This window comes from Delphinus delphis, chromosome 3 (genome assembly GCF_949987515.2).
Source record: "Delphinus delphis chromosome 3, mDelDel1.2, whole genome shotgun sequence".
NCBI classification, from domain to species: Eukaryota; Metazoa; Chordata; class Mammalia; order Artiodactyla; family Delphinidae; genus Delphinus; species Delphinus delphis.
The window spans coordinates 56,752,780-56,777,865 of record NC_082685.1 but is presented as its reverse complement, the minus strand read 5'-3'; the positions used below and the strand labels follow the sequence as shown (position 1 = coordinate 56,777,865).

The window sequence follows — 25,086 nt, the reverse complement described above, 5'->3', positions numbered from 1 at the left end:
GCAGCCTGCAGCCAGAGAGAAACCTGGGTGTCCCAGGTGGCTGGTAGCGCCCCCTCCCACACACACTGACAGCCCAGGCTGCCAGCACCAGCTGGCTCTTCTCTTCAAGGCCTGTGATGGTGAATTCAGACACTGGAACCCCCCTGCCCGCCAGCACACCTCGCACAAGCCAATGGACAAGGGCTGTCAGAAAGGACAGCGTCCTGCCTCCTGCCTGTGTGTGGTGCTGAAAGGGTTACATAGAAGAGGCTCTCCCTCTTCTGGCTCCCAGAAAGCCTGAGCCTGCGGTTTGCCTGCCTCACTCTGCCTGAGGTGTCCCCTTACAGCCATCCCAACTGGAATCAGAGTCAAAGATCATCTTAGCCAGTCCTCTGTCTCCTCAGGAGAGGGTCCCAAGGCTTCTCTGGACAGTGTCCTCCTTAGGAGAGCCTGGAGCAGGCTAGGGCTCTGGGTCAAGGCCAGAGACTCTGAGGCTCCAGGGCTGCTTGGGGGCCTGGCCGACCTTGAGGCCAAATGCAGAGGGGCGGGGGTGGGGGAATGGGGGGGGTGGACACAGAAAGAGAAAAGATGCAGGCAATGTCCACGCAGATGGCTGAACTCTAGTGCTCTTGGGGCCTCAAGCCTGTCCCATCAGGGGCCAGCTCTGGGAAGACCAAGTGTAAGACATCTCCCTCCTCCCACATCCCAACTGGGGTACAGTGAACACTCACTTCAATTCAGGTAGCACTGTTCTCTGTGAGGTGGGCAGCGAGGGGTCCCGGGCAGAGCCAGAGTCCAGGTCTCACTCCTCCCCTATTCGTTCAGCTTCCAAGTTGGCATTCACATCCATCCCTCCCCAGCCACCTGGTCACTGCCTCAGTTTACTCTCTCCTCCTGTCCCAGAGACTCTGGTCTCCTTGCTTGAAGTCTTGCCCTCTCAGTTCTGACCTCCTCAAGGCCATCAGAGTGAGCTTGCTAGCACACAAACCAGATCACTTACTACTGCCTACAGGTTAAACCTAAGCTCCTCATTGATATCCAAAGCCCTGTTCCATTGGGCCCCAGCTCAAAGCCTTCTAGCCTCTAATCCTGTGCCTTAGCCACATTTACTTACAAGCCAAACACACCATATTGTCTCCTCTCCATATCTTTGCACAGACTAATCTCTCTTCCCAGAATGGCCTTCCCCCCTTCCTGCCTCCCTAGCCTGGCCTGGCCACCCTCTCTGTTCAATCATTTAGCCAATATGTAGTAAGGCTTATTGTGTTTCAGGCCCAGTGCTGTGTGCTGGGGATTGGCTGTGAGCAAGACAAACATGGGCCTACTTACATGAAGATTACAGTCTTGGTCGGGATGGACAAACAACTAATTACACAAATAATGAATTAATTAAAATTTGTGTTAAATGCTGAAGAGACGCTCGCTCAACAAATGTTTCTATATGTTGACATACAGGTTGATAGAGGAAACAGATTGTAGTGAGGGAAGTCATTCCCTAGGAAATATTTAAACTGGGATTCAAAGAATGAGCTGGAGTTGGCTGGACTAAAGGAAGGTGGGAAAGAGCATTCCTGGCAGAAGCAACAGTACCTCCAGTGGCTGTGGGGCAGGAAGGAGCTTTTGTGCCTTTGCAACAACAAAAAATAGTCAGTGTGCTGAGGGGTGTGTATGCGTGTGTATATGGGTGTATGCGTTTGAGTGTGTGTAAGTGTGTGTATGGGGTATGTGTATCTATCTGCATGTAAGGTAAGTGTGTGTGCACCTGGGGTGTGGGGGGATGTGGGGTGGCACACACGTGTGGAAGGAGCCTGGAGAGAAGGCAAGCAGCGGTCAGATCAAGCAGGATACTGTAGGCGCAGTAATGGTATTGGGGTTTATCCCAAGAGCAATGGTCTGCTTCCAAAAGCTTTTAAGCAGCGTTTGTGAGGGGTGGGAGAGGGCAATCATCCGATCCGCTGCTTCCTAGTACTTCTTATGTATCTCTATAAGAATACATCACTGTGGGGCTTCCCTGGTGGCACAGTGGTTGAGAGTCTGCCTGCCAATGCAGGGGCTGGGAAGATCTCACATGCCGCGGAGCGGCTGGGCCCGTGAGCCATGGCCGCTGAGCCTGCGCGTCCGGAGCCTATGCTCCGCAATGGGAGAGGCCACAACAGTGAGAGGTCCGCGTACCGCAAAAAAAAAAAAAAAAAAAAAAAGAATACATCACTGTGTATTGTTTTTAGTCCCCCCTCCCTTGTTTTTTGGCCGCACCACACGGGGGGATCTTAGTTCCCTGACTAGGGATCGAACCCGCGCCCCCTGTTGTGAAAGCGCAGAGTCATAACCACTGGACCGCCAGGGAAGTCCCCGTTTTCTAGTCTCCACTGCTAGAGTCAGGGCCCTTTAGGGCTGGAAGCCCAGCACCTGGCACATGGGAGGTGGCCTGTACCTCCTTGTGGGTCAGATGAGTGACCCCCTCCCACTAGTGAAGAAAGGCCCAAGGGGGCAAGACAACATGGCTGCAAGTAGGAGCCTGCAGCCAGAGCTCTCATGGCTCAGTATCGATGCACGATGCGAGTCAGAAATGCCACGGCAACTCCAAGGGGGCATGAGCACTCTCCATGGGCTGGGATATCCACACATACTCCTGAGGGAGGTGGGGCTTGAAGAAGGGCTTCCATGGTGGGGAGGATTTCGACAGGGGGCAGGGGAAGGGTTCCAGTGGGTGAGACATGCCAAAGACCTAGGGGAAGCAGTCGCTGGGCACTGGCTCAGGAGACCATGAGCAGACCAGGTTGATATGAGGAGGCTATGGGAGTTACTAATAATTAATATGGCAAACACTTACTGGGCACCTAGTGCAAGCCAGAGCTCACAGCACTCAGCAATAGAGCCTAAATAGAGCCTACTAGGGGACAGGCTATGAACATTGTGAGGGTCAGGTAAGAGCTTGAACCAGGGGGCAAAGGCGACGGAAGCAGTAGTAGAAAGAATAGCTAACATTATAGTATTAATTCACTTAATTCTTTACAGCAACACTATAAATATGTATCATTATCCCCATTTTGCGGAGGAAAATGGGAAACTGGGGCACAGAAAGGTGAAGTTATTTTTATTTGTCCAAGTCAAACGACTAGTAAGTGGCAGAGAGGGGTGAGGCACCTATGCGGTTGGGTACCCAGAGCACAGACTCTTTAGCACAGCTCCACGGTGTTGCTCAAGAAGATGTGGAAAAGGAGAGAGTAGAGAAACGGCCTCCTCAAGGCCACCCACTGGCCTCGGGCCCTGCACAGTCCCCGTAGCCCTGTGATGGCTACTCGATGCCTTGGTCACAGGCAGGTGGAGAGTCACAGGGCACCATGAGGTGTGCCGGCAGGGCTCCCATGGCCCCGCCCCCCAGTTCCTGGAGCAAAGGCTTCCTGTCCTTCCTGGAAGGACAGCGGGCACTTGGAGCATCCCCAGCCTGGACCAGGGCTCCTGCCATGAGCCTGAAAATGACCCTGGAAGCCAGACCTGTTGCCATGGGAACTCCTCCTTCTTACCACAGGTTGTGCAATGCCCTGTACAACCTCATGTGGGAGCGAGCTGAACCTGGGGATGGGCCCAGAGACCACATCACCCAGAGAAGAAGCCTCTCCCCAACCCTGGTTTCACAACGGGACACTAACAGTAACGTAACAAGTTAATTCAATTCCTTTAAGGAGCAATAACACAATGTTTAACTGGCTTACAAACTTTTTTTTTCTCTTTTTTAACATTTTCCCCTCCACTTTGAGGCTGTACCACGGGCCAACTTTGACGTTTAGCAAAGTTTAGACTTGTTTGAGTCATGTGCAAAAATGCCTTTGAGTGAAAAGGGAAAAAAAATACTACCCCTTTCTCCACCTGAGACTTTGGGGCTCCGAGAGGATTACCTGTAAAGTTCTCCTGCAAAGGGGTCTCAGGGACCGAGATCCCTCCCCTTGGACTCACTGCTTGGTAGGGTTCTCCAGGAGAGTGTCAGTGACCTCAGGCCAGGGAGAGCCTGATGCCCTTCCTTAGGGCCACCTCCAGCCCAAGAAAGGGCACCCCTGAGCCAGCCCTGAGCCACTGCATGTTCGCCCGGGGAATTAAAAGTCCCTGGAGAAGATGAAGCTACTCTTACTCTCAGCCACTCCCGTTTTAGTGCCTCAAAGTTGTGAGGCTCCTCTCCCTCACTCCCCACCCAGTGAAGCTGCCAGAGGAGGAAACAGATCAATATGCCACTCCCTGTAGGACCGGAGAACTTCCCAGTCACCCTGGAGGATTATGCAAGAAAGGGCCTGGGAAGCACCCCATGACTCTAGGAGACAGGGGGATCCTGGCTGGAGCCAGGTGTGCCCTGAGGAGCGCCTGAGGGCCAGTCCCAGACCACCAGGCCCAGGGAGAGCCTCTCCCAGAAGCTGTACCCGGCCTGCAGCTTCAGCATCCCTATAAACAGGCACAGTTCAGCCCCTGAGGGAATCAGGGGCTGGCACAAAGCCTGGGGCACGGGTATCAGGCCCCGCCGCGGGGGGCCGGGCTGCTCTATAAACGACAGATTTCTTCTCCTACATACAAGCTCGCTCATGCTGCCACCTCTCTCTGACAGCCTGCAGAGAACCGGGCAGCCAAAGAGAAGGGAGGTGCATAGCCTGGACAAAACGGAGGGGCTGAGTTAGATGCTAGGACACCTGGGCTTGGGCCCAGTTTTGCCCCTGAGATTAGCTTCATCTGAGCAGGTCAGTTCCCAGGTCACCAGGGACTCAGGCTACAAAATGAGGAGAAGGGCCCCCAGATCTCCCTGCCCCTCAGCCTGGGAAGGCCACTAGAAGCTGGGTGATCAAGGGCGTAAGGGGCTCGAGATCATTGCAGAAAACACTCGACTGCCGGGTGAGAACGCCTCTGGAGCCACACACAGCCCTGCAAGCCCTGGCTATTCCCCTCCGAATTGTGCCTGCCCGCTCAGCACACACACTGGCACCCACACCTAGGTGCATGAACTCCCCTAAGCCCTGGCACCGCAGAGAGATTGAAATCAGTCATCCATCCCACCCAGGCTCCAAACCAGTCCTCTTAAGACTGTGATGCTCTGATCAAGACTTGGTTTCTCCTCGAGGGGAGAACAAAAAAGAGCCCACAGGCCTTTCTCACAGAGATTCCACTAAGCGGATGAGGAAATTAATTTCTGATCTTCTAGAATGAAGACATTTGAAAAGGGCTCAGCCTTGGGCAGCTCCCTAGCCTCAAAGGCCCACACCAACAGTGCCAAGGTGCAGGGCCACGCCTCCCCACCATGCCCTTTTGACCCCATCCCCTTTCCCTTGGCTCCTGCGGGGACACAGGTTAGCTGTTCCAGAGCCTGAGCTGGGCCTGACTGGGGGGCTGATGGGTGGGCACCTCTGCTTCCATTCCCATTGTTTAGAAGCATCTTCCTGCCTCAGCCCACCCAATCCCAAACCCAGGAGAGAATTCATGCCTCCTGCTGGGGACTTTATCCTTCCTTTCAGCCCCTCTTGGAAGAGAGAAGGAGGTGGAAGGGAAGGGGCAGGCCCATCCCAGGAGGAGCCCCAGGACAAGATGGGAGGGCCCAGGAGAGAGAAGAAAGCATTGGCCAAAGAGAGGGTGGAGAGACGCCCCTGGCTCCAGGGGCCGGGGGAAGAAAGCCGAGGCAGCAATGGGAGAGCAAACCAGGGGAGAGGTGAGGCGACAGGCAGGCCTGGGCAGGGCTGGAAGCAGGATGGAGAGAGGAAGTGAGGAACTGGAGCAGCCCCAGTGATGAGGGTGGGGGTGGGGGTGTGTGATCAAGATGACAAAGAAATGTGGGCCTGGAGGGAGGCGGACTAGGTGCCACTTCCAGTGTCCCTAGACACCTGCTGGGTGCCCTTGGGCAGGTCTCTTTCCCTCTCTGGCCTGCCTTCCCGTCTTGAAAATGTGAGATTGGACTAGATGATCTTGAGAGGTCCTCCCGTGTGAGGAACCTAAGGGTTCCATGCCTACCAGCAAGAGGGGAGGGGGCTGGGAGCAGACAAGTGAGTGGCCCCAGTCTGACAGATGGGGAAGGGAACTGGTCCGCAGGCCTTTCTCTCAGCCGCACGCTCTCCCTTAGCTCTTTCCTTCTGTGGCCACTTGGCCCGGCAGAAGCCCTGAGTTGTTGTCAGTAGCCCCTCTGTTAGGCTGCAGGGAGGGAATCAGGGGCTGGCGCAAGGCCTGGGGCCCGGGTATCAGGCCCCGCTGCGGGGGGCCAGGCTGCCCTGGATTCCTGCTGCCAGCCTCTTCCAAGGCACAGCCTGGGGGCAAACTGCCCCGTCTGCATGGAAACACCTGGGAGACTCTGGCGCTTCATCTAGTGTGACCCAGAGCCACACTTCTCCCTGCGGTGGGAGGTGGGAGCCTGTTTACCTTTCCCAGTAGACAGGGAAAGGGGTGTGATTCAGTCCTTCTGCCTGCCTTCTTCTTTAAGCTAACTGTGTAATTACACAGCAATAATAATAACTGGCACTTACACACCGAGGCCTGTGAACGTACATAATTTATAACGACATAATGACTTGTTTGCTGGCCTGGGGGCTGTGGGGACCATGCACAAGGGCTTAGCTACTGTCTACATCATCTCGGGGACACAGTGACTGTGTGCATCAGCAACCTATGAAAGCCAGCGCTCCCAGAAGTAACTGTCCCCCACCCTGCGGGCCCCGTCCAAGTGTAGCAGGGATAGTGAGGGGCCAGCCCTCTTATATGGAATCGGCTCACATCTCTCCATCCTCTCTGGGAGGTCAGGCTGGAGGGGCCAGTGTCCATCCCCACCCCCTTGAGGACTGAGGGGGCTCATCTAGAAGGTTGCAGTCCCTTTCCGGGCAGAGGGAGACAATTCAAGCCAGACTGGCAAATTTGGAGAGACTCCTGGTCACCGCCCAACGAAACAAGAGGCCTTGCCCAATATAGGCATTTATGAGCCTGGAGGCAAAAAATTCTCTTCTCTCTCTCTCAGTCCTGCCCAGCCTAGCCCTACCCAGCCCAGCCCTGCCCTGCCACCCCAGGCTTGGCTGTTGCCAGGACCACAGCCCAGCTTCCCTAGCCTGGTCTGGGTGCTGGTTCACATGCCAGACTTGGACCTCTTAGAAATTCCCAAAGACAACTTCACAGATGCTAATTTCATCGTAGCTGTGGCAGCCCTCAAGGACCCTGAAGACCCAACTCTGGCCCTGTCCTCTTTCTTCTTCCTGCCCCCAATCACCGCTTTCCTTCTCCTCAGAGCCCCTGTTTACAGCTGATGGAAGTCCCAGCACTAACCACAAAGCAAAAACCATGGAAACTTCTAGGCTCTCGGCTCTTGGCGCACCCTGGAGTGGGAGTATCATAATTCACTCAGGAGCAAGGTCTACACATTCCAAGTGATACGACATCAAGATAGGGCCAGGAAACCTGAGTTGTCTTTTCAGCTTGGCCAGTTTTTTTCTGGTGGTTCTTGAAGTCATATTTTCCCTTTGGGCCTCGATGTCTGCTTGACTGTGAACCAAGGGAAACCGAAATGCTAGCCAAGGGTCACTCTAGCCATGAGCCTTCAGAGAAGAGCTCTGAGCCTCCAAATGTGTTCCCATCTCTAGGAATTTCATCCCTGGCCATCAGCTGTGGCCCCTAAAGCTGGCTCTCCAGAAGCCTCCCTCCTACCTTTGGAAGGTCAACCATCCATTGCTGGAAAACTCTGCCCTTGTGAGCCCAGCCTGTGGGTGTGTACGGGGATGTACCTGGGAACCAGCAAGCTCCCCCACAGCCTCAGGAGCTCTGAGCACCTGCCCCTGGCCATTGGATGCCGCAGAATTCCATTCAGTCTTCCGAGGGCTGCAGACCACAGCGTAGAATCATCCACCATCCTCCCACCGTGGTGACAATGGCAACAATGAGGAGGAGGATGTCCATGATGGTGACTTCGATAACGCTCTTGCACCCATACTCACCCCTAAATCCGTTTCCGACACCCTGTCCCAGTCACATCCAGGCTTCTGGTGAATCTGACTCTCTCTCCCTCCCTCTCTGAAGCAGTGGCTTCTGAAAACTGTGGTCAGCGAAGTGCCTACCACAAGCCTTTGTCTAATTACCCACATTGTTCTGGGTTCTGAATGATGTCCAACCAACTGCTTCCTTTATGTCATTTTTATATAGAGTATTGCCCCCCAAATCAGTCCAACAGCACCAACCCACCTCCTAGTCCCTGAGGCTCACGTCTTGGTCAGTGGCTTCAAGCGTTCGGCTGCCTGAGGGGATCTGCACCAGACGCTTTGCGCAGACTCTGCTTTGCTTTCTTTTTTTTGCTCCTTGGAGTCAGACATTGCTCGCTCAGCCCCTGCTCTGTGACAGGCACAGTGCTGGGCACTGCAGGGACACAAAGGTCCTGCCCTCAGGCGCTCAGGGTCTAGAGGGAGGATAATACTTTCACAGATGGACAAAAATCACAGTGCAAGACAGCAGCAGCAATTTATGGATAGTTTCCTGTGAGAGGATCATTCTAAATATCCTGGAAGTTCCTTGGGAAGAGTTAGCGTGACCCGTGGTGGTCAGTCAAGGTGGGCTTCCTATAAAGGAAGGGGAAGATTCCAATAGCAGAAGGGGTTGGAGGTGAGATGCGAACTGGGGATGGGAGGATGGATGTCAGAGGGAGGTACACTGACTTATAAGGGAAATCAGGATGCTTCACATCCTACACCTGGGCCCTCTGGCAATTTCCCTGTCCCTACCACCTCAGCACCAGGGAGCCCGCACATCTGGAGTGGCCTTAAGGCCACCGTGGGCCCGGAACTCAGCCTCACTTAGAGCTACCTTCCTCTAGCTGCTCTCCACAAAGAAGAATGACACCCCCTCCCCAAAATGCACACGTACACACATGCGCACCCACCTTAAAGACAACAGCTTCCTGAGCTTTTCTGTCAAATCCCCTAGGATCCTCCCACTATATGTATTCTCTCTGTCCCTCCCTCATTCACTCACACCTATCTATACCTCGCAGCCTCAGCCCTCCTATCATAGTCCTCCAATCCATTACATAACTCTGTTTGGGATTATTTTTGCCCAGAGGTATGAGCTACATTTCTGCATATTTAAGCTGTCCTTGATTCATTCCTCCCCATTTCTTAGTTCTGTTTGCCCAGGTGGCCGCCCCACCCACAGGCTCCAAGGCCCCTGGGAACATGCCCACATCGGGCTCAGCCTGCCTCACAGCTAACCGGCTGCTCCACTCCGGGCCCAAGAGAGCAGACACAGAGCCATGCGGGGCACCGCTCAGGTGGGCCCCAGGCCAGGGTAGGCCCTGGGCCTTGTTACACCAGAGTCACAAAGACTCTGATGCCTTTCATCGTTCTCCATTCCCTTGGCCCTTGTATCTCCTAGTCTTTTCCACCTGCAGGGGTTGCACTCCAACTCTACGGCCCCAGGGTGAGGCCCCGATAATTCAAGGGGGAAGGAACAGTGGGAGGAAAGACAAAACGCTAATTAATGGTTTGTTTCCTATTAGCTTCTCACAAATAGAATGGCTTAATGTAATTACTGAAATGGTTACAAGGGGGCTCTTGTTGCACTGTAAAACATTATCTGACAATCATTTTATTTTTAAGAGCTCATTACCAAACAGACTGGAAGTCACTCTCCAGCCTTCCCTCCTGCTGTGGGATGGGGTGATTTGGTGGACAATAAGATGGGGGAGAGTTTTTGCTCAAGGTCACCAGTTGAAATGAGGATTCAACCCAGCAGTTTCCAACTACTGCGAGCAGCCGGTGCCAGCTGAGCTGCCAAGGCTCGCCGGGCTTGGTGGTGGCCAGGACCCGCAAGTCCTGCCCACATTACTGTGTCTCCTGCAGGCCCCTGACTACTGGGTCACCGGGGAGGACACTGAGATCCTCAGGACAGACTGCCACCCGAATTTTGCTCCTCGCAGGCCAGCACTACCACCTCCACACCTGTATCCTGTGCCTGAAGGCTCTGTCCCAAGGCTCCCTTCGCAGTTATTTAGCTCCTACCATGGGCCAGACTGTGCCAATGGATCTGCATGTGTCTCTCATAACACTGAGTATTGTTATCTGATTTACAAGCAGCAGAATGACATAGCCTAAAAGTTTATGAAACACTCTGTGAATTTTAGATGATCATCTAGTTAAAATGAAAGGATCATGGGAACATTTGTACTGCGAAGATGTGATGGGAATATAGGAAAGGCTTTCCTGGAACACGGGACAGCCTGGACAAAGGCACAGAGTGGGAACTGGCAGAAAGGGTTCAGAGAATGATGACTATCTCACTTTGACATCAAAGACACAGATAGGGAGTCATAAGAGAGAAGGCTGGGAAAAGTGGGTGGGAACCAGGCAGCTCAGAGCTTTTGGAGCTCCTGCCAAGGAAATAAGAGGACACAGGTTTCTGAGCAAGGGGGGTGACCCAACCCCCATTCTCCTTTTGGAGGCTCATCTGGCAGCAATGTGGAGTACTGATTCCCTCCAATACATTCCGAGTTACAGTCTCGGGGGTGGGGTCAGACGGTATTTGTAGCTATCCTGATGCAGATGGCATCTGAAACACACCTGGAGAAAATTGGCCCTAGAGAATCCAGTCCTCATTGCTCAGCTTGGCATTTAGTTTTCTGCAACCTGTCCCCACTATCAATTTTTTTCCTTACAACTATAGTTTTGAAAGTTAATTGAGGGCCTCCCTGGTGGCGCAGTGGTTGAGAGTCCGCCTGCTGATGTAGGGGTCACGGGTTCGTGCCCCGGTCTGGGAAGATCCCACATGCCGCGGAGCGGCTGGGCCCGTGAGCCATGGCTGTTGAGCCTGCGCGTCCGGAGCCTGTGCTCCGCAACGGGAGAGGCCACAACAGTGAGAGGCCCGCCTACCACACACACACAAAAAAAGTTAATTGAGACAATTTACGTACCATGTAAGTGACCCATTTAAAGTACAAAATTCACTGTTTTGGGGGGGTATATTCACAGAGTTATGCAACCATCACTACAACTAGTATTAGAACATTTTCATCACCCCCCAAAGAAACCCTGTACTCTTCAGCACCCCTCTTCCCCCATCCCCTGCAGCCCTAGGCAACCACTGATCAACTTTCTGTCTCTATAGGTTTACCTATTCTAGACATTTCATATAAATGGAATCATACAACATGTGGTCTTTTGTGACTATCTTCTTTCAGCTAGTATATTGTTTTTCAAGGTTCATACATCTTGTAGCATGTATCAGTGCTTCATTCTTTTTTATGACTGAATAATATTCCATTGTATGAATATACCACATTATTTATATATTCTTCAATGATGGAATGATGGACATTTGGGTTGTTTCTACTTTCTGGCTATTATGAATAGCGTTTCTATGAACATTTATGCTTAAGTTTTTGTGTGGATGTATGTTTTAATTCCTCTTAGGTATATACCTATCTGGGAGGAGGATTGCTGGGTCATATGGTAATGCTGTTTAACCTTTTGAGGAAGTACCAGACTGTTTTCCAAAGCAGCTGTACCCTTGTATATTCTCACCAGCATTTATGAAGTTTCCAATTTCTCTATATCTTTGGCAACACTTGTTATTATCTGACTTTTTGAGTTTAGCTATCCTAGTAGGTGTGCAGTAGTATCTCACTATGTGTTTTTTTAAAGTAGATTTATTGAGATATAATTCATACCGTACAATTCACCCACTGATACATTTCAATGGGAATATTACATTATTTCATTGTGGTTTTGATTTACATTTCCCTAATGAACAATGACACTGAACATCTTTTCTGGTGCATATTGGCCATTTGTTTATCTTTCGAGAAATGTCTATTCAGATCCTTTGCTCATTTTTTTTTCTTTGCTCATTTTTAATTGGGTCATTTATCTTTTTATAATTGAGTTGTAAGAGTTCTTTATATGTTACAGATACGCATCCCTTATCAGACATGTGATTTGCAAAAATTTTCTCCCAATCGTGGGTTGTCTTTCACTGTCTTGATGGTGTCCTTTGAAGCATAAAAATTTGTAATTTTGATGAGTTCCAATTTATTTTTTCTTTGGTTCCTTGTACTTTGAGTGTCTTTTTTTTCTTTTTTTAGAACCATTACCTAATCCAAGGTCACAAAGATTTACAACTGTTTTTTCTTCTAAGAGTTTTGTATTTTTAGCTCTTACATTTTTATCTTTGATCCATGTTGAGTTAATTTTTGTATATGGTGTGAGGTATTCTTCCCCATGTGGATATCCAGTTGTCCCAGCACCCTTGTTATACAGACTATAATTGCACTTTTCATCAGTTCATCTCAGTGATTCTTATGTGGACTACTGTCTGAGGACCACTGAATTAAAGGATACAGAACTAGGCTAGGCAATGAGTGAAAGGGTTTAAACTTTGGTGGTCATATTAAGAATTGAGATAAAAGGACAGATGAGAGATATAGGGATGAAAGAAATGGTAACACAAGGTGACAGTGGTTGTAGTGACCCATAAAAAGCCAAAGATGACAATACTACGATTACACCTTTTCTTTGTACCCTTTTACAGCTTAAAACATGTTCCCACAAACCTTGCTTTATTTCGTCCTCTTAGTGAGATAGAGAGGGTTACCATCTCCGTACAACAGGTGAGGAAACTGATTGTCCAAGGTGTGGTTTGTAAGCAGCCAAGACAAGCCCCGAGATTCTGAACATCAGTGACTAGAACACTGACGGGAGTCGGCAAGATGGGGGCAAGAGCTGCTTGAGTTGTTTACACAGGTTGGATTTGGGCTGCCAGCTGGACATGACTAGCGGACATCTGAAAACGCAGCACCAGAGTGGGCTCAAGAGGTGGGAGTTGAAGATGAGGTTTGAGGAGTCACTGTTGAAAAGCATCGTTAAAGTAATCGGGGCAGGCAGGCCTGCCAGGGAGAAAGTGTAGACAGAAAAGAGGAAGGCGGAAGCAGTTCCTTGTGGGAAGAGACCTGTATTTAGAGGCCAGGAAGAAATCACCAGTGTAAGAGGCCAGGAAGGGTCAAGACAGTGGATGGGAAAAGAGCTAGGAGAAGAATTTTCTGAGAATAATAGGGTGGGTCAACCAGTAGGAAACACTGAATAAATAGCCAGGAGGGAGAAAACTTCCAAAAGGCAAGGTGGGGGGATGGAAGGGGCTGGGGTAGATGTCACAGATGATTGTTTTGAAGAGCTGGCCAATGAATCACACACTTCAGTGCTTGATGGAACTGTTACTTGAAGGAAACGCTTCGTGATCATCTTGTAAAGCAAATAATCACTCTCTAACCAATCGATGTCTGTCTGTCTATCTATCTACCTTAGAGAATTTTCACATAAAGGTTTTGCTTAATGTTAGCTATGGCTGCCTATGGAAGGGATCACAATGTGCTTCTGAAATGATTACCTTTCCAGGGGCAGAGGAGTCAGACCAGGTTTCTGCAGTATGAGTACAGATTAAGCAAGCAGTTCTGGGAGTTTAGAGTTTGTATTCAAAGTCATGTATGGGGAAGGGAAATGGCAGGTAAGGGGCCACTAACCCTCCCTTCCCCATGCCCCCTGGGCATCATATGGCCCTGTGTCACTAACATCAAGAAGCACTTGCCAGGACCTGGTCATTATGTTTAACCTGTATACATTAGCTGCCTGAGAAAATGATCTTCAAGGTTCCCTGAATCTCTGTAGCTAAATGACAGTCTGGAGAGAGGAGGGACCATGGGAGGCAACAAGATGAGAGACGCAATGTTAGCGCGATCAAGCATCTGGAGGAGGGTACTGGATACTCTCTTGTTCCACATCTTAGCCCTTATGGGTTTAGTTTGTATCAGGGTAGAGGTGGGGGGTGAGTTACATGGCTAAATGCCTGGCTTTGTGACGTCTGATTCAACTGAGCAGAGCTCTCTGAGCATCTAGTCCAAGCAAGCTAAGCACGGTGGGGGAGACAGTGATGCTGAAGACAATCTGGTCTCAAGGAGCTCACAGCTGCCATACTAACAGACAAGAGATGTGGTCTCTTGCACATATTTGGCATGCAAATATTTGTGAAAACAAGATTGAATTAAAATATACAACACAGGGCTCTAAAAGAGAAGCAATGAATGTACATGGAATACCAGGTAACCACTTCAATGACAAATATGTTGGCTATGTCAATGTGTGAAGACTGTAAATAAAACACAGCAATTGAACAGGGCAGAGACCACACCACAGACAGGTGTGCAAGGCTCTCAACCAAAATCAGAGAGACTACGGAGGGCAGCAGGGATTTACCTGTCTAGTGTTCCATAAGTATTCTTCCTGTAAACTGGCTTAGGTTCATAATAAAAATGAGTGGTGTAGAAAACAGGTGTTCTAGAACTGTGGAAGATGGAGTGGTCATGGATGCAGCTGGGCCTTGATGGATGGGTAAAATTCTACCGAGCCAAAGGGGGTAGGGAACATTCTAAACAGGGAGAATAACACACACAAGGGTTCAGAGGCAGGAACGTGTAGACTATAACAAGGCATAGTGAGCAAACCAGCTTAGCTTGGAAAAGCAGATGTAGACCCTGATGCTGAAAGCTTACATGCCAACCTAAGGATCTGGATTCTATTTTATAGGCTGAGGAGGATTCCTAAGGGTATTGGGCAGCAATTCTCAGTCTTTACATTTGTGAGGATTAAATGAGTTAATCCAGGTAAAGTCCTTAGATCAGAGCTAAATGTTTATTATTATTATTATTATAACCTTTGTGGCTTGTCTTCCAAATAAACCATAAGTTTCTTGAGGGCAGGGATTCTATCTTCCAGGGAAGGAGAGAAGTGTGTATGTGGCGGGGGGGGTGGGGTGGGTAATCATCTAACCTAGACTCATAGGGTCAGAGAAGGCTTCCCAGCATAAAACATGGCTTCTCTGAGACCTTGAGGACATTAATCAGGCGTGACGAAAGGCATATCTGGAGTGGAGATTGAGGGAGAGAAAGGAGATTATTCCAGATGAGAAAACAGTGTATAGGAAAGCCCAAAGGAGAGAAAGTACATGAAACTAAAGAAAAGTTTAGCTACCATCCTCTGAGAAGTTTTCTGCTTTAAAAGCAAATGACAAAATGGTTATAGCATTGTTGCAGGATACAAGGTTAATAGACAAGAATCAGTCACTTTCCTAGGTACCAGCAATTAACAAGTGGAATTTGAAATTAAAAATGCATTACCATTTACACTGGCATTCCCCTCAAACGAAATACGTAGAGAAAAATTTAACAAAATGTGTATAAAACTCTGATGAAAGCTATCAAAGAACTAAGTAAATGGAGAGAGATTCCATGTTCATGAACAGGAAGGACTCAATGTTGTCAGGATGTCAGTTCTTCTAATCAGAATCCCAGCAAGTTATTTTGTGGATACTGACAGACTGATTCTAAAGTTTATATGGAGAGGCAAAAGACCCAGAAGAGCCAACTCAACATTGAAAGAAAAGAACAAAGTCAGAGGACTGACATAACTCAACTTCAAGACCCACTGTAAAGCTTACAGTAATCAAGACAGTGGGGGGGACTTCTCTGGCGGTCAAGTGGTTAAGACTCCACACTCCCATGCAGGGGGTGAGGGTTCGATCCCTGGTCTGGGGGAACTAAGGTCCCATATGCTGTACAGTGCAGCCAAAAAAAAAAAAAAAAAACAAAAACAAGGAAACCCCGCTTTAAAAAAAAAAAAAACAGACAGTGTGGTATTGCAAACAGATCAATGGAACAGAGCCCACATAAATATAATCAACTGATCTTTGACAAAGGAATAAAGGCAATACAGTGGAGCAGAGATGTTTTCCTCAATAAATGGTGCTGGAATAATTGAACAGCCACATGCAAAAAAATCAGTCTAGGTATAGTCATTACACCCTTCACAGCAATTAACTCAAAATGAATGATAGATCTAAATGTAAAATGCAAAACTGTAGAACTCCTAGAAGATAATGTAGGAGAAAATCCAGATGACCTTGGGTTTGGTGATGACTTTCAAGATACGACACCAAAGGTACAAGCCTTGAAATAAATAATCGATAAGCTGGACTTCCATTAAAATTTAAAATTTCTGAATGTTCTCACCACAAAAAAGAAATGGTATTTATGTGATGTGATAGAGGTATTAGCTAAAACTATGGTGGTAATTATATCACAATATATAAATGTGTCAAATCAACACTGCTGAACTTTTTTAAAAAATTTATTTTTATTTATTATTTTTGGCTGTGTTGCATCTTCTTTGCTGCACATGGGCTTTCGCTAGTTGTGGCGAGCGGGGGCTACTCTTCGATGCAGTGTGCGGGCTTCTCATTGCGGTGGCTTCTCTTGCTGCGGAGCACGGGCTCTAGAGTGCGGGGTCTTCAGTGGATGTGGCGCATGGGCTCAGTAGTTGTGGCTCTTGGGCCCTAGAGCGCAGCCTCAGTAGTTGTGGGGCACAGGCTTAGTTGCTCTGCGGCATGTGGGATCTCCCCAGACCAGGGCTCGAACCCATGTCCCCTGCATTGGCAGGCGGATTCTTAACTACTGCACCACCAGGGAAGCCCAACACTGCTGAACTTCTTAAACTTACACAGTGCATGTCAATTATATTTCAATTAAAAAAACGAAAAACTTCTGCTGTGTGAAAGACAATGTCAAGACAATGAGAAGACAAGCCATAGACTGGGAGAAAATATTTGCAAGAGACACATCTGATAAAGTACTGTTATCCAAAATAAACAAAGAAGTATTAAAACTCCACAATAAGAAAACAATCAACCTGATTTAAAAATGGGCAAAGGACATGAACAGATACTTCACCAAAGAAGTTATACAGATGGCAAACAAGCATGTGAAAAGATATTCAGTATCACATGCCATTAGGGAATTGCAAATTAAAACAATGAGATACCTCTACACACCTATTCAAATGGCCAAAATCCAGAACCTGACAACACCAAATGCTGGTGAGGATGTGGAGTACCAGGAACTCTCTCATCCATTGCTGATGGGAATATAAAATGGTGCAGCCACTTTGGAAGACAGTTTGGCAGTTTCTTACAAAATGAGACATACTCTTACCGTACGACCCAGCAATTATGTTCCTTATCCAAGCGAGGTGAATACTTATGTCCACACAAAAACCTGCACAGGGATATTTATAGCAGCTTCATTCATAATTGCCAAAACTTGGAAGCAACCAAGACGTCCTTCAGTTAGGCGAATGGATAAATAAACTGTGGTACATATAGACAATGGAATATTATTCAGTGTTAAAAAGAAATGACCTATCAAGCCATGAAAAGACACAGAGGAACCTTAAATGCGTATTACTAAATGAAAGAAGCCAATCTGAAAAGGCTACTTACTGTACGACTCCAACTATACGACATTCTGAAAAGGCAAAACTATGAAGACAGTAAAAAGATCAGTGGTTGCCGGGGGATACGGGGAAGGGAGGGATGAATAGGCAGACTACACAGGATTTTTAGGAAAGTGAAGCTATTCTTTATGATGCCGCAATGAGGGATACATGTCATTACACATTTGTCAAAACCCATAGAATGCACACCAAGAGTGAACCCTGATGTAAACTGTGGACTTTGGGTATAGTGGTGTGTCAATGTAGGTTCACCGATTGCAACAAATGGACCACTGTGGCGGGCCATGTTCACGTTGATAGCGAGGGAGGCTGTGAATGTGTGGGTAAGGGATATATGGAGCTCTATACTTTCTGCTTAATTTTCCTGGGCACCTAAAATTGCTCTAAAAAATAAAGTTTATTAACAGCAACAACAAAGCAAATGACAATTATGAAACACTGTTTGTGCCACGTGATCGCTCATTAAAATGTATCTTGTGTTCTCCAGAGGTCTCCTAGGCATGTCTGTGGTAGACAGCCCTGAAATAGAAAGACAGAGAACAGTGAGCACAGGGCAGAAGTGAGCTCCCAGGACTTGCTGAGAAACCTTGGTTCCTGTCCTGCTAAGCCACTAATTAGCTCTGTGGCCTCAGATGGGTCTCAGGCGCTCTCTCTCTCTCTCTCTGGAGTCCAGGTTCCTCCTCTCCAACAAAGAGTTTAGATGGACTACCCCCCTCAGCGAGGCCTCTTCCAGCTCTCGTGTCCTGTGCCTGTACCAAAGAACGTGGGAGCTCTGGCTCTCTGGTACTTAACTGGAGAAAAAGCCCTTGGGAATCAACTTCCAAGGGCTCAGGCAAACCCAGAGCCCCAGCTGTTATTCACAAGGCCCGACAAACAAGAGACCAGCAAAATTCTGAGGGCTGATGGGATCCGTTTGGCCACGCGTGGGACCTCTAAGCTCCCTGAAAGGGGGCACCAGCCCAGAGATGTGAGCGCTACCCAAACAAGTGGTTCCCAGGCCCCTATGACCAGATGTCTCCGTGCTGCAGTGGCAGTCCTGTTGGTCATTTCCCCCTTGTGCTGGCTGCCAACAGGGCTCACGAGAAAGATGGGCACCGACAGCTCCAGGGAGCAGGCCCTGGGCCAAGGACTCCCAACTTCAGGATGGCAGGAGGAAGCAAAGAAGAGAAGATAGTGAGCACCCCAGGCCTGGCCCAGCCCTGCCCAGGGTCACTGGGACAGATGAGTGAGCCTTGTCCCACCTTCTGCTGCCATCTCCCACAACCCCGCAGGTTAGGCACTGAAAGCATCTTCGAGGGGCCCCTGGTCCTGGACAGGGGAACGACCCTGGCTCTCTGGGCTCAAGCATCTCTTGTGGATTTCCATTTCTTCTGATCAGAACTGAACTCTCTTTAATAAAACATTCTAGTGCTAAATTAATTAGGTTTTAACAAGAATACATGTTTTTGGTTTGCGAGACAATATCAAAAGTACAGAATTTCTGGTAAACGAGAAAAAGAAAAAAACCCTGAATATTTTTTCTTAAGGGCAATTAATTATGCCTTCCTTGTTGTGTCCTACAGACGGAATTACTCAACCGGCTTGTTCTGTTTTAACTAACCCAGCTAATAATTTCCCTGCTGGATTCCCTTGTTCATAATTTCTTGGTTTCACATAATAACGTGTTTGTTTCTTCCTTTGTGTTCTAATGAAATGATAATAACCTTCCCTGGCATTCATTTCATCCTTAATATCCGGAGATTTCATTAATATAAACCCTCTTTCCATCTGCTCTTGCTCCCTTTTAAAGGAAATATTTCTGTGTTCTCTTTACTTGTCTTCTTTGGGGAGGCTCAGCTAATCTCCTCTTTCCTCCAGAAAGAATCTTTCCCTAAGCCTTCCCCGGCCGATGGGGCTTTGGCACATGGTCCATCAGCCACTCCCTTTCCAGGGCCTCACTGATGTCTCTTCGCTGTTGCTTCTGGGACAAAGTCCATGGCTCACTTGGAGCCTCGTCCTAGGAGGGAAGGCAAGGGCATTAAGTTGCTGACACCTTTGGGGCAGGGTCGAGGTAGAAGAGGCGGTGACCGCTGCCCCAGGGCTTGCCTGAGTCTCGGGTCTTGGGACAGCAGGAGATGTCAAGACCAGGAACAGCCCATGGGGAGGACACTGGGAGGCAGGAATAAGCGGAGAGCCTGAGGTCAAGGAAGGTGTGAGGTTAGCCAAGGTATTGGGATAAAGGAGGGACGGTGCAGTCTGTTGGTTCATCAGTGACTTCCGCTGTCTGGCTGTCTGTCTTCTTTCTTGTTTTCTTGGTCAGGAGCTAAATCCTGACTACCAACCAGTGTCAAGGTAGAAAAATTCCTATGGAGTGAAAGTCCTGGGTTCATTATGCACCAAAGAACCTACTGGGGTGACCCCCTGCACCGCACAAACTCGCCACTTCTTTGTATGTGGTCTTCTACTACTCTTGCCACTGTGCTGGGTCAGGGGAACCCACCACAACCCTCAAGAAGTCTCTACACTGGTGGGAAACTGAGATGATGCTCCCCAAAGCACTAGCAACCCCAGATCCTGGGGGCTGGGCCTGCTGAATGTGTCCCCCTGAAGGTCATAGGAAGGGAAACTTGCACCCAAGTGGCCAGGAAAGGCTCCCCCCTTTCCTGGCGACTATTTCTTTGATGCTACTACCATGTAGACTAGAAGTCTCTCCAGAGGTCCTTCTATCCTGTGGATCATCTAGACCCCTGGAGTGTGGAGCACTGCTGAGAGCAGAGCACTTCAGGCCCTTGAGCCACCCCACTGAGGGGAAAAGCAAAGGCCCTGCAGCCACACCAAGCTGAGGGAGGAACCGCGCTGGCAGAGGCCGCGGGCAGATGCCTACAGTGAAGCTCCTGAGGTCTGTAGAGGACTCTGCAGCTGCCGAGAGCTTGAGGGACGACGCAGGGCACTGTTCTGGTCCATCTATCCTCAACTGTCTGGCTCCCACAGCCCAGCAGGCCCCAGCACTGCATCCACTCCACGGGTCTTCCAAGCGGCCATCCATGGATACAGGGAGGCTGCACCCACCAGCTGGCAGGGCCCATCCTCGCTGCCCAGGGTGCCTTCACCTTGTTTCCTTCCACCTCAGCCCCTGCCACACGCACCCAGCAGGCACAGCAAATGTGGCCATCACAGCCTCTGAATCATCCCATTGCCCCTAACACAGGAGCAGGGTGGGGGAGAGCCCAGAGTCTTCTTCCGACACAGGAAGAGGGTAGAGAAGAACCTTGACCATCCACAACAGACTGACTTCTTCGGGTCCCAGGAGATAGTGTGCCATGTCACACAGGCTCTGGTTGCCCTGCTGGGGTCGGGATGCATGGGTGTGGGCATCTCGGCTCCACGTGTTTAACAGTTGCCTCTGCACCTTCTGAGATGGGCATAGGTGCCCACCAGGGAAGGATGACACTACAGAGGCAGCACTAGTGCTTGAGTCCTCTGCAGGGAGCGGTGCACACAGGGCAGGTATGGTCATGCTCAGTCACATATGATCATATAAGCCTGGCTCTCAATGGCCCTCCAAACTAGCTACCCCTTCCTGATTCTCCCTGCTTCCCAGACCCCAGGCTGGCTGCAGCGAGTGATGGTGCTGTGCTTACGGCCTCGGTAGCCTGGCCCCTGGTTGCTCAGTCTGTCCAGAGATCAGGGCCATGGCTTCCATCAAGTGTACTGCCGAGTGGGAATGAGGAGGGCTCCTGTGCAGAGGTACGTCTGGGCAGGAAAATAGTCTAACTGTGCTGTTTTCTTCCTTACTTCATTAGTCTAGAAGTGGTCAGCCTCCAGGCTCCGGGCTCAGGCAAGGCTGCCTCCAGCCCAAAGGGGATAAATGAATGCTCGGTAAACTCCTCCAGGGATAGAACCCCCGTTCCCTCTTCTCTGGGAGGTCTGATCAAAGTGGAAGCAGTGAGCCCCACCTGTGACGTCACCTGAGCTCACCTTCCAAGCACATTGCATCCAGACCTTCCACCAGACAGTTGGACACAGCACCCTCTGTGACCACGGAAGGAAGAAAAGCTTCCTGGCTCCTGAGGGGATGGAGCTCAGGGTCTGTGCTGGCCACCCTCTACCAGGACTCCACGTTAGGATATCCCTAACCTTAGTGTCTTCCGCAGAGTCAAGATTCTAAGATCTAATAAAAGGATGTGGTACCTGGCAAGGGTCACAGCTGCCTCGCCAGGAGACCGTACTGGGAGAGCATGCAAGTGGGAGTAGCAGCCTCTCTTCCCGCCCCCAACCGGCTATGGTTATTCTTGGCTCACTCTGGGCCCAGAAGCCTCACCCCTGCCCTGTTGCCCCAAGCTATTTGGAATCTTCACTGCAGGGAGTTCCAGGCAGCTACATCCCCCCCTCCCCTCACCCCACTTTTACTCTCCCTCTTGCACCTGAAGCCCTCCAGTTCCCTGCTTAGAGGCTGTGGTATTGCTCCTCAAAGAATACAGCAGACACGAAAATGAAAATTATAGAAAAGAAACCTGGCACGGCCTACAGGACAAGTTTTGAATAGTCTCTGGCCCTACTCTCCCCTTATCTCATGTCCAAAGAAAACCATCCCCAGAGTTACTCCACTGGCCTTGGAAGGGATGGCCACCAGCTCACAGCTTTGTCTACCCTCTCCCTGTGAGGCCAAGATGCAGTCTTTACAGAGATGGGGTGCTATGTCCCTACTCTGCCCCTTGCCCTGGGAAAAGCCTCTTTGTCTTAGAAAACAGAATCATCTCAATCCTCATATTGTCAGCTCATTGCATGCCCTGTAGTTTCCACCACTGGTCAGAGGCAAGAGACAAAAAGGAAGTCCCTCACCATCAGTCAGCCCCCAGTACTCTCATGACTGGAGCAGGCATCATGACAAAACAGGAAAGACAACAAGACAGGCATGAATGCCTGGGCCCTGAGTCCCATCACTGGCGCGAGCTATGGGACTTGCCCAGTTCATAGCAATGAAGCCAGCTGTCCTGACAGCCTTCCAGGGATCTCCACTGTTTTGCAACAATGAACACTGTGGGCCACCTCCTTCCTGAACGTCTCCCCTCCTGTGTCTTCTTCCTTTCCCAGGGCTCCTCTTTCTCCTGGTTCTCCCAACTTTCTGAAGGCTATTTCTCCCCCTCCTTCAATGATAGGCTATTCCTTTTTGTCTCACTCTGTATGTGTAAGTGTGTCTCAGGATTCTGCCCTTGGCTCATTCTTCCGTTCATTTATCTTTCTCTTCCACAGGGATATGAGAGGTGCTCTGGGCCAGGTACTGGGCTTGGCATTGGCCATTTATTTCTCATTCCCCTCCCAAGGACTTCCACAACCCTCCAAGCAACAACCATGGCTTCTCGAGGACACCCCAAGTGTGTTTCCAACCCTGGCTCTTCTGATGGTCAATCCTGTGTTCTTAACTCCAGCTGGATACTGGAAGGTGAAGCCCAAACACTACAAATGGAACTTAACATCTCCTCCCTCAGCCTTCTGCCTCTGGCTCTCTGACTTCTACTACCTGCCTCAGCATTTTCTTGGCCCCTGGAGCTGACAATCAGGAGTTGTCTCTGACTCGCATTCAGTCCCTGGCTGTGTCTGGCTAATTCTGCCAGCACGATGTTCATCAAACACCTCTGCCCCTTCCTCTCTACTCATTCTCATCGCTACCACCACACTCAATCAAGCCTTCCACAGTCTCCCAACTTCCCCCCTTCATCCTGGCTCTCTGGTCCCCCGCCCTCCCAAAAAAAAGTCCCACACAAAGTTGCTGGATGAATCCTTCCAAAGAGCTTTTATCTTGTCACTCCTCTGCTCAGAGGCCTTTAAGTTCTCTATCAACTCTCAGGTAGTGTCCAAATCCTCTGGCCTGTCGCTCAAGGCATCCATATTGCGTCTTTTCTCATTGTTCTGGCCACCTGGTTCTCAAACACACCCTGCTCCTTCCCAAGAATGCTTATTCTGGCTCCTAGGCTCTTTGTGCCACCTCTTTTATTTCTAAACCTCCCTGTCCCTAAAGAACAGGATCAGATGTTGCTTTGCTCCAACGAAACATGCCATGCCTTCTACCACAATGATTCCTGTGGCCTCATTGGCCTGACTAGACTGTCATCTTTAACTCACAGGGACATTTTCTCCTTCCTCACTGCCCTCCCAGCACCTAACACAGTGGGTGTTCCTAGTACTTGTCAGGTGAATGAAAATATAATTCTTGCTTCCTGGGGAAGGCAGGAGAATACACGAGATCAGGTGTGGGCTAGGAGTTCCTCAGAAGGAAGCTGTGAATAGTGGTCACAGTTGTACATAAATGTCTACCAAGTAGAGAAGCCACACTTCCATCTAACTACCAAGGAAATGGCACCCCCCAGGAGGCTACTTGTAGTGTCTTTCTTGAAATGTTTTTAACTGCAGGATGGCTTCTCCCCTTTGCCAAAACATTAGATACCATGACTTCTCAAGGACCCCTCTGGCTCTCAGACTCCTTCTTCCAATGGGGCTCGGCACCTCACAAGCCCCTCACACATCAACCCTCCTGTCAGCTGCTGGGTCATTCTGTTAGTGAGAAGAACTGCCTCCATATTCCAGTCAATTATGACTCTACCTTGAGGACAAAGGGAGAAAATCACCAACAGGGACATTTACCGCTCATTTGTTTGAATACGTGACGGCACTTAGCATGAGCCATTTCAACATAGTTCTTAACCCAAGACACCCCCTTCAGCTTCAGACAGGGCTTCTGTACTGACATATTAACATGGTTATTTGTGGGACAAACCAGGATTAGAGTGTTTTCCCATAGCACACTCCCACCTTTCCTAAATTTTTCCTACTCCAAGTTGGGACTAGTTTTATTCCCTCTCAGACCTAACCAGAGAACCAGCTTAAAGCAAAATTGCCTTCTTTCTACAGATTTGCTGTTTCATGCCTTCTCTGGGGGAAGGGATGTAAATGAATTAAAAAAGAAGTTTTCTCTTCCAGTTTGCTGATTCTGGGGTAAACCAAAGGACCTGACTCAGCAGCGCAGAGGTGACCACGTCTACAAGGCACTGAAAGCAAGATGTTTCCTAATGAACCCCTGCAAAGAGATAGTTTATGTATGATCTGTTTTAGCCATGTGTAGGGTATGTTTGAAAAAGGTTTCAACAAAGAGGACCAAACTCCTCCAGGTCTCAGAGACAGAAAAGGAGCAGAGCTCAATTCAAACTTTTACACAGGCTCCTGTTGGTTTGTGTTTCTTCTCCTGGCAGGAGGTCTGCTTTCCATCTCTACCAGAACACACTTCTGCTTCTGATGATAAAGTGCGTGCCTCACTGGCTTCCATATAGTCACTGTCTGCTGCTGGCCTTGCTCAGGGCCCCACTTGGCAAAAATGGCTAGGGAAAACCCACCAGGGGACAACGAAGCCATGTGGGCTACCAAGTAGGGGTTCAGGGAGTGGCAGGCCATGGGTGGATCCTGACAAAGAGGGTAGCCTATGCTAGAGCAGACAAGCAGGCCTTCTATCTACAGTAACGAGAGGTTTACAGAGAACGATAAGCCACCAGATATCATCCAAAGAACAAACAGATTTATCTGGGTCTGTTTCACGTGGTGACAGTTGGACTAGTGGCCAGCAAAGAGCAAGAGGTTACAAGTCCAACTAGAATTAAAAAGCCAAGGGTACATGGGCTTTGAGTCAGATGGATCCAAGTTTGAATGCCAGCCTAGTGATTCAGTCTCATTGGCTGGTGCCTTTGGATTCACCATCTAACCTTGCTGAGCCTTGTTTCCTCATAGGTAAAATGAGGAAAATGATACCTACTTTACAAGG

General features: G+C 49.4%; 1 protein-coding gene across 2 annotated transcripts in view; it reads right to left on the bottom strand.

Annotated features, from left to right (window-relative positions):
- NRG2 (neuregulin 2) overlaps positions 1–25,086 on the bottom strand; it is a 179,688-nt gene that overhangs the window by 57,167 nt on the left and 97,435 nt on the right. The window lies entirely within an intron of this gene.